Genomic DNA, 8,310 nt, shown 5'->3' on the forward strand with positions numbered 1-8,310 from the left:
CAGGGGTTTTGAACTGTGAAGAGCACGCCGCCGGACTCAGCGCGGGAGTGCTCGCGGGAACAAAGCGCCAACTGAAAGTCCGCGAGGGGGATTCAATACGCCGCTGGACATAGCCACCGGGAAGCGAACAGCCGCAGCGGCAGCCGCAAGAAGCGGCAAGGAGCCGGTGATGCCGACGCTAGGGCACTCGTCGCCAGGCGCAGAGGCCAGAGTGGTCCTCCAACCCCTGAGGAAACAGATGGAAAAGAACGAGGCCACTCCAAGCCCGAGGATACCAGAGAAGACGATGAGAGCAAGCCTGGGGAGAAACAACCCCCCCAGAGATGAGGAGAGATTGGCCGGGGAGGATAAGCGGCAAGTGCCCGATATAAAGGCACAGGCCAGTGACATAGAGAGGAAGGTCACGGCGTTCTGCTTAGACTCGGCCAGGAAAATAAACAAGGAACACGCCGCAGTAATCCTACGGCACTTCAAAGAAATGAGGGGCATTGTTGACGAGCTACTGCTCCATAATAGCTACCTGACAGGCAGGCTAGAGCAGAGTGCCGGAGATGAGAAGAATAAGGAAACGGCGATAATGAACGCCGTCAACAAAGCAACCAGGCGGCTAGAAACAGCCGTCTTGAGAACGACGCAGCAGGAACAGAGGGAGCCGACATATGCCGAAAAAGTAAAGATAACGAGCAACAAGGTCGAGCAGACGGCGGTCAAGCCGCCCAAAAATGTGGTCATAATTCGACCGGAAAGAGAAGGTGGCGAGATTCAAACGAGCGAAGAAGCACTTGACGCGGTGTTCACCCTAGTGAATCCCCGCAAGAGAGGAATCCAAGTTACGGCCGTCCGGAAAATAAAGGGAAACGGCCTAGCCGTTGAGACGACGAAGCCGGAGAGCCTAAAAGAGTTCACCGAGAACTCGAAACTAAAGGAGGCTGGACTAAAAGCTAGCACGCCGCAGCGGAGACCCCCCAGGATGATCATCTACGACGTCCCGAGGGACATTCCAGAGAAGGAGATCCTGGCCTGCATGAGGAAGCAGAACCAAGAAAGACTAAATGAGGACGACGTTGCAGCCATCAAGTTCTGCTTCAGGACCGGCAGAAAGGATCAAGAGGAGACGAACTGGGTCATCGAAGTGCCCCCCCAGGTAAGGGAGAAACTATTGAAAGGTAAGATCTTCCTCTCATGGAATGCCTGCAAAGTTAAAGATTACATAGCAATTAGTCGCTGCTACAAGTGTCAAGGATACGGACACGTGGCAAAATATTGCCGCGTTAACTACGAAATCTGCGCGCACTGTGCAGAAAGTGGGCACAGCACTAAAGAGTGCAAAGATAAGGATGGGCACGCCACCTGCGTAAACTGCAAGAGAGCAGGGAGGAAGGGCGACCACGCAGCTTCCAACGCGAAATGCCCAATGTATACGAAAGCCTTGGAAGCAATAATAGCAAGGACGCAATATGTATAAAGAGCAACGCAGGGACAGAAGAGGACTTGGGAGGAAAAGGGAAATAAGGATCCTGCAGCACAACATGCAGCGATCCAAAACAACTCCTTATGAGATCCGGACGCAAATGGACGCCGATGGGGATGACATAATATTAATGCAAGAACCATACAGCGTCGATGGGAAAATACCCGGATTCGGCACAGGAGTCGCGATCGCCTGCAGAGGGTCGAAGCACAACCCGCCAATGGCGGCCGTAGGGATAAAATCAGAGACCCTAACGCCCCTCGAGGTCGCCGAACTCTGCACAACACACTGTTCCTGCGTGCAGATAAGCGACGGGGAAACAGAGGTGTACGCGGCAAGCCTGTACTTTCCGCCGACAGGAAACATCGAGGTCGGCGTGCAACAGTTGGAGAAGGTACTACGGTGTCTCAGAGGCAAGAGGATCATCATCGGCCTGGATGCGAACGCAAAATCACCGCTGTGGTGCAGCAGGAGCACCGACGACAGAGGCGAGGCCCTAGAGGCAGTCATAGCGCAGTACGGTCTCCATGTCCTGAATCAACCAGGACAACCCCACACGTTTGAAACAACTCGAGGGCGATCAAACATAGACGTGACGATGGCGAGCCCAGAGGCAATACTCCTTGTAAAGGGCTGGAGGATACGCGAAGATGGTACCTCCAGTGACCACCGGATACTGGAGACGCTCCTCGACTTCGGGGCGAGAAGCACCACACCGCAGCTTCAGGAAAGACGCTATAACACGCGAAAAGCCAACTGGGAGGTATTTCAGAGTGCCCTCACAGAGAAAATGGAGGCACTCAAAGAAACAACCCTCCAGCAGGCAGAGGACGTCGAAAGAATGGCCGGGCAACTCCAGGCAACCCTGATAGGTGCCTGCGACACCGCCATCCCAAAGAAGAAATGGTACTACAGGTCAGTACCCTGGTGGACGCCCGAACTCACCAGAGCAAAGAGAAACACCTACCAGGCGAGAAGAAGGTATCAGGGGGCCAGGGACCCCGCTACGAGGGAGCAGGAGAAGCTGCGGTACAGGTCAACACGAAAGGAGTATAAGAGGATGCTGGCAAGAGCAAAAATCCAGAGCTGGCAGGACTTCGTCACCAAAGAGGGTAACAGGGAACCTTGGGGCATCGCTTACAAAACAGTCGCAAGGAAACTCAGAGGAGAGGAAACAACATCGACGCTGAAGACGCCGCTCGGATATACCTCCAACTGGCGAACGACCGCGGCAGCGACGTTGTCCGCACTTCTACCCGACGACGAGGAAGACACCGAAACGGAGGAGCAGAAGGAAATAAGGCGGAACTCGACAAACCCCCCCAACGTAGAAGACACCCCTGAATTCAGCTTCGAGGAACTCAGTGACGCCGTGAAACGGCTGAGGAAGGGGAAGTGCCCAGGCCCCGACCTGATTGAGGTCGAAATAATCCAACGGGCCTGGGGAAGAATACACCAGGAGCTCCTAAGGCTCATGAACGGCTGCCTCGCCTGGGGAATATTCCCCAAACGGTGGAAGGTCGCAAATGTTATCACCATCCCCAAGGGACCGGATCGGGACAGAAGCAATCCGAAATCCTACAGGCCAATCTGTCTGCTCTCCATGATAGGCAAGCTGCTAGAAAGGCTAATGGCCACCAGGATGGCACCTATCTTCCACGACCACGCGCTCTCCTCCGACAGACAATATGGCTTTCGCCCCGGAAGATCGACGGTGGACGCGATCATCAAGCTCCGCGAGAAAATCGAGCAAATGAGCGAGAAGAGGTACGTCCTCGCAATAGCACTCGATATATCAGGAGCCTTCGACAACGTCTGGTGGCCGAACGTGCTGCACGAGCTCAAAAGAAGAGAATGCCCCGACAACCTGTACCGGTTAACAAGGAGCTACTTCTCCGAAAGAACCGTACAGATTGCTGGGAAAAACGAAGCAGTGAGCAAGCCCGTCACGAAAGGATGCCCGCAGGGATCGGTACTGGGACCAAGTTTCTGGAATCTCGTATTTGATGACCTGCTGGCTGAGCTAGCGGGAAACGCGACAGGGTGCGAACCCATCGCGTACGCGGACGACATCGTGATTCTAATTGCCGGCAACACGAGGAACGAGCTCCAGGAAAAGGGACAGGAGGTAGTTACCCGAGTCTCTACCTGGTGCACCAGGAAGAAGCTAACGTTATCGGCACAGAAAACGGAGATGCTGCTCGTCAAAGGTAAGCTGGACGCGGAGAGGCCACCGATTATTAAGATTAGCGGCAGGAATATAAGGATGGAGCAGGCAATCAAATACCTCGGAGTGCACCTCGAAGGAGGGCTAAAAGTCAACAAGCACGTGGAGGCAATAACAGGTAAGTGTCAAAAACTCTTCAACAGCCTCGCGAGGGTGGCCAAGGCGAAATGGGGACTCGGACACGCGGCCATGCGTACTCTGTACAGAGGGCTGTACGAGCCGATAACCACATACGCCGCAGCCGGCTGGAGCGACCTACTGAAAGGGAAAGCGAGGAGCAAGCTGATAAGGTCACAGAGGATGGCACTCCTCCGAGTGACCAAGGCCTATAGAACCACGTCAACCGAGGCACTGCAGGTTATCGCCGGAGTCATTCCTATTGACCTCCTAGTCGAAATCAGGGCAAGACTCCACAATAAGAAGAGGAGGCGCGACGAAGCGCCCGACGAGAAATCCATTGTCGGCGAGGCGTTAGATAAGTGGCAAGAGCGCTGGCAAACAACGCCAAAGGGCAGGACGACCTTCGACTACTTTGCTAGCATCAAGGACAGACTGGAGAACCGCTGGGTGAGACCCGACCACTACACGACACAGTTCATTAGCGGCCACGGGGATTTCAACGGTAAGCTCAAGTCATTCAACCTCAGCGAATTGGACACATGTGAATGCGGCGAAATAGAAACCGCCCATCACATCTTAGAAGACTGTCCAATCTTCGATGAAGAAAGGCAGGAATTCCGAAATGCACTGGGAGAACTCGATCTGCGCTGGCCGGAAGAAAAGCGGGAGTACGTAACAAAAGACGTATACCCCCACTTCTGTCAGTTTGCAAGGAAAGTACTCCAAGCGAAGGAGGAGAAGAGAAGGAACGCCCTACGAGAAATGGGAGGCGCAACGCAGCCAGGGCGACTGCCAGGAAGAGGATCGACGCAACTGGAGGGGCAGGCAGGCCGGCCTCTAAGGCATAGTCCAAGACTGGCCCAGTGCGTGCCCGTACAACGACGGGAACAAGAGGAAGAAACCAACGAAGAGGGACTCTCCGAAGAAGAAGACGGCGACACCCAATAGTAGAGGAGCAGGAAGGAGACGAAGAAGAAGAAGATAAAACAGCGAAGAAGGGATACACGCACGAAAACACAGGACCCATGACAGGACAATACACAAAACACTGGGAACAGGAAGAGAACTAAGGATAAGAGGACAAGAAAACCAACACGAGCCGGAGATAAGACCTGCGACCGTCAGTGCAGGCGACGCTCACGCAAATGAGTGCCGTGACGGTGCAGGGACAATCGGCTGCAAAGCCAACCTGCTGGGACCGAGCTATATGCTGGCAGCTCCGCCTCCCCGTGGCCCCCGCTGGTAACGGTGCTGCGCGATGCGCGCATCGCGCGGCGCCGGCTAAGCGAGCTGCCGCCCGAAAGGGTAGGTTCAACTTGCCCACTGACCCGAAAGGAGAGGGCAGGGTTTTTCCAAGTCGCGCGCCGACCACCTATGCGCGCCGTTCCCCGGGCATTGGACGTCAGAAAGTAGGATATAAATAACATCTAGCGAAGCCAGTATGAGTGCTATACTCCGGGAATGGCGTGGCCGGCCCAACGGTCGAGCCCCTAATCGCTCAATACTACTTGTCCCTATCTACTGGTTTTCCAAGATGGCGGCAAGTGGGACGGACGCGTGCACGTCGCTCCGCAGTCTATAAACGAAAAAACCGGGCAAATTAAAAAGTTCGGGCGTAAAAATTAATTTAAAGCAAAGTGGGAGTGCCGAGGAAAACGTGTAGTTAAAAAGAATCGTGGAGATCGCCGAATTCAGAGCGAAAAAAGCTAATGCAAATCGCCACGTGCGAAAAGTGAGGTTAGCTGACGCGACGGATAGGAAAAACCGAAAAATCAAAGATCTCGGGAGCGAAAAATAATTCAATAGGCAGAGTTAGTGCTTAAAATAAAGTGCATGCAAAAATATTAGTGGAGATTTCCGCAATAAGCGCGGAAAAAGCAAAGTAAGTGCCGCGTGTGCGAAGCGAGGTTAGGCCACGTGGCGGACAAAAACGCGTAAATCGAAGATCTCGGGCACGAAACTAAAATAATAGGTAGTGCGAGTGCTAAAAAACATAGTGCACACCGAAAGTTTAGTGAAAATTGCCGCAATAAGCGCGGAAAAACAAAAGAAAGTGCCGCGTGCGCGAAGTGAGGTTAGGCCACGTGGCGGACAAAAACGCGAAAATCGAAGATCTCGGGCACGAAAACTAAAATAATAGATAGTGCGAGTGCTAAAAACATAGTGCACACCGAGAGTTTAGTGGAAATTGCCGCAATAAGCGCGAGAAAAGCAAAACAAAGTGCCACGTGCGGGAGGATAGGTTAGCGGACGCGCGGCAGCCATCTTGGGTCGAGCGACCGAAGCGCCGCCGCCCGGGCATCTTGGGAACCAAGAGCACGCTGCTAGGCGGCAAATTCAAATTCAAATTCAAACCCAGGGGTTTTGAACTGTGAAGAGCACGCCGCCGGACTCAGCGCGGGAGTGCTCGCGGGAACAAAGCGCCAACTGAAAGTCCGCGAGGGGGATTCAATACGCCGCTGGACATAGCCACCGGGAAGCGAACAGCCGCAGCGGCAGCCGCAAGAAGCGGCAAGGAGCCGGTGATGCCGACGCTAGGGCACTCGTCGCCAGGCGCAGAGGCCAGAGTGGTCCTCCAACCCCTGAGGAAACAGATGGAAAAGAACGAGGCCACTCCAAGCCCGAGGATACCAGAGAAGACGATGAGAGCAAGCCTGGGGAGAAACAACCCCCCCAGAGATGAGGAGAGATTGGCCGGGGAGGATAAGCGGCAAGTGCCCGATATAAAGGCACAGGCCAGTGACATAGAGAGGAAGGTCACGGCGTTCTGCTTAGACTCGGCCAGGAAAATAAACAAGGAACACGCCGCAGTAATCCTACGGCACTTCAAAGAAATGAGGGGCATTGTTGACGAGCTACTGCTCCATAATAGCTACCTGACAGGCAGGCTAGAGCAGAGTGCCGGAGATGAGAAGAATAAGGAAACGGCGATAATGAACGCCGTCAACAAAGCAACCAGGCGGCTAGAAACAGCCGTCTTGAGAACGACGCAGCAGGAACAGAGGGAGCCGACATATGCCGAAAAAGTAAAGATAACGAGCAACAAGGTCGAGCAGACGGCGGTCAAGCCGCCCAAAAATGTGGTCATAATTCGACCGGAAAGAGAAGGTGGCGAGATTCAAACGAGCGAAGAAGCACTTGACGCGGTGTTCACCCTAGTGAATCCCCGCAAGAGAGGAATCCAAGTTACGGCCGTCCGGAAAATAAAGGGAAACGGCCTAGCCGTTGAGACGACGAAGCCGGAGAGCCTAAAAGAGTTCACCGAGAACTCGAAACTAAAGGAGGCTGGACTAAAAGCTAGCACGCCGCAGCGGAGACCCCCCAGGATGATCATCTACGACGTCCCGAGGGACATTCCAGAGAAGGAGATCCTGGCCTGCATGAGGAAGCAGAACCAAGAAAGACTAAATGAGGACGACGTTGCAGCCATCAAGTTCTGCTTCAGGACCGGCAGAAAGGATCAAGAGGAGACGAACTGGGTCATCGAAGTGCCCCCCCAGGTAAGGGAGAAACTATTGAAAGGTAAGATCTTCCTCTCATGGAATGCCTGCAAAGTTAAAGATTACATAGCAATTAGTCGCTGCTACAAGTGTCAAGGATACGGACACGTGGCAAAATATTGCCGCGTTAACTACGAAATCTGCGCGCACTGTGCAGAAAGTGGGCACAGCACTAAAGAGTGCAAAGATAAGGATGGGCACGCCACCTGCGTAAACTGCAAGAGAGCAGGGAGGAAGGGCGACCACGCAGCTTCCAACGCGAAATGCCCAATGTATACGAAAGCCTTGGAAGCAATAATAGCAAGGACGCAATATGTATAAAGAGCAACGCAGGGACAGAAGAGGACTTGGGAGGAAAAGGGAAATAAGGATCCTGCAGCACAACATGCAGCGATCCAAAACAACTCCTTATGAGATCCGGACGCAAATGGACGCCGATGGGGATGACATAATATTAATGCAAGAACCATACAGCGTCGATGGGAAAATACCCGGATTCGGCACAGGAGTCGCGATCGCCTGCAGAGGGTCGAAGCACAACCCGCCAATGGCGGCCGTAGGGATAAAATCAGAGACCCTAACGCCCCTCGAGGTCGCCGAACTCTGCACAACACACTGTTCCTGCGTGCAGATAAGCGACGGGGAAACAGAGGTGTACGCGGCAAGCCTGTACTTTCCGCCGACAGGAAACATCGAGGTCGGCGTGCAACAGTTGGAGAAGGTACTACGGTGTCTCAGAGGCAAGAGGATCATCATCGGCCTGGATGCGAACGCAAAATCACCGCTGTGGTGCAGCAGGAGCACCGACGACAGAGGCGAGGCCCTAGAGGCAGTCATAGCGCAGTACGGTCTCCATGTCCTGAATCAACCAGGACAACCCCACACGTTTGAAACAACTCGAGGGCGATCAAACATAGACGTGACGATGGCGAGCCCAGAGGCAATACTCCTTGTAAAGGGCTGGAGGATACGCGAAGATGGTACCTCCAGTG

The sequence above is a fragment of the Bombus affinis genome, unplaced genomic scaffold, assembly GCF_024516045.1.
Source record: "Bombus affinis isolate iyBomAffi1 unplaced genomic scaffold, iyBomAffi1.2 ctg00001114.1, whole genome shotgun sequence".
Classification (NCBI taxonomy): Eukaryota; Metazoa; Arthropoda; class Insecta; order Hymenoptera; family Apidae; genus Bombus; species Bombus affinis.